This window comes from Neopelma chrysocephalum, unplaced genomic scaffold (assembly GCF_003984885.1).
Source record: "Neopelma chrysocephalum unplaced genomic scaffold, ASM398488v2 Primary Assembly neopelma1_159, whole genome shotgun sequence".
NCBI lineage: Eukaryota > Metazoa > Chordata > Aves > Passeriformes > Pipridae > Neopelma > Neopelma chrysocephalum.
This window is the reverse complement of record NW_020897821.1, coordinates 1,178,279-1,180,323: the sequence shown is the minus strand read 5'-3', so window position 1 is coordinate 1,180,323 and position 2,045 is coordinate 1,178,279.

Below are 2,045 nucleotides of genomic sequence, written 5' to 3'. Positions count from 1 at the left end.
AGAGGCCTAATGATGTACACAGCTGATGTACCTGCCACGGGCTTGAGAAACCCAGCTCCCCTCACAGCCACTCACTTCCCTTCCTGCACCCACTTCTGCTACTACACCAGGGTATGAGTATTCTTGCTCTTGGTTATTTAACCTGGTTTTGGGCAGCACCTGATCTAAACCTGACTCTTAGATGACAATCCAGAGTTTGAAACAGCACAAAGCTTTCAACATAGTATAGAAACTGTAATTTATGCTGTTGCATCTCTTTAGTGAGAATCTTAACTCGTGGAGTGTGCTGCTTAAAGGTCAGTAAACGCCTCAGCTTTACCTCAGCATCCCAGTTCCTCTTACTGCTGTCTCTTGCTTTTCTCATTCTTCCCCAGGAATGCTGCCCTTTCAATATGGATCACTCCACCAGGTCCAGCCAGAGCGAAGAGCTGAACCTGGGCCTGCTGATGACAGAGTAACTGTTCTCATAACTGAATCACACCTCGCCCTGCAGGCTGTGCCAGGCAGCGTCTGTGAGTCTGTGTGTGTGTCATTGGCACAGCCAGACCTTAATGTCAGATGGAAGCCCCTTACATACAAATTCTACTTGGGAACTGCATCCCTTTAATGAGAAACTGGGTACAATAATGTGATTTTTTTTTTCATGATGTTCATTTTACTAATTAATGTTTAATCTGGTGATCCAACAGGTTCTGTTGCAAATACCCACAGACTGCATGTCTCTGCGATACAGCCACAGAACGTAAAGATGCAATTTTTTTAGAGCACGTAGGGAAGATTTTCTGTGTTCACAGCGAAATGGGTAAGACCTCATCTTTGCCCTGGAGGATTATACGATGCCCAGTAGCACAGCCCTCATTTGTGTGGTTTAAGAACTGGTGCTGTCACTGAGTTTTCCATCGCTGTTGGTATCCAAATGAAAGTGGTGGTCAGTGGGCTGCAGCTCTCCTGCCAGAGCCGTGCAGCAGTGCCATCGGGGGCTGCTCCTCGAGGGAGAGAAGCTGTGCCAACCACAGCACAGCCGGTACTGGTTCTCGGGGGAGGATGTGAGCACCTGCAAACGGAAAACAAGGAAAAGTTCAGAAATATGTGAGGCAGAGCTGGTTCATTGTAGCTGTTCATTACCTGAACAGGGGTACCCGTCATCTCCAGCTGCTTTGCGATTCTGCTCATGAAGTTCCCACTTAACTTTTGCCGTCCTGCTGCTTGTAAACACACGAGGCTTTGTCTATTTTCAACGGGACGGGATGGGTTTAGGTCGTTTATATTGTTCCAACTTGCATTGCCTTGCTGTGGTACGTTACCCTGCTCGATGACCATATGACTTGTTTCACGTTGGGCAGGGCCCGGAAGGGTCCGGCTCCCCATCCTGAGGCCGGGTGAAGGGAGCGGGGGAGCTCCGGGCACAGCCGGGTTGCTGGGGAGGCTCATCCCCGGTGACAGCCGATCTAAACCCCGTCACCGCCTTCACTCCCACGAGCCGCAGCGGAGCCAACTCCGCCAGCCGCCTCCCGCCGCTCCGGGGGGAGCTCTGAGGGAAGGGGCCCCCCGGCAGGGGGGGCCGGCGGGCCCGGGCGGCGCTGGGCGCGGCCTCCCGCCATGGGCCCGCGGCTCCCGCAGCGCCCGGCCCCGCTCGGCCCGCGGGCTCTGCTGCTGCTGCCGCTGCTGCTCCCGCCCGTCCTGTCCTGTCCCGGCCCGTCCCGTCCCGTCCCGCCCCGCCCGGCGCGGGGCCGGGCCCGCCATGGCCGCGGGGCGCCCGGAGCCTCACAGGAAGCCCGGGCAGGGCTCGGCCCTCGCCTTCCTTCCCGCCCCGGGCCGCGCTCCGCCCGCCCGCTGGCGGCGGCCCCGCAGGTTTGCGGTGCGCGGAGCTCCGGAGCGGGGCGGCGCTGCCTCCCCTCGCCGCCTCCCGCGCTCTCCGGCCCGGCCGCCGCAGCCGCTCGGCGGGGCTGTCACGTGGGGAGCGGCGGCGCTGGCGCTGCGCTCCGTCCTCTGCCACCTGCCCCGGAGCGGCGGCGCGGCCATGGGGCCGGGGCTGGGGCTGGGGC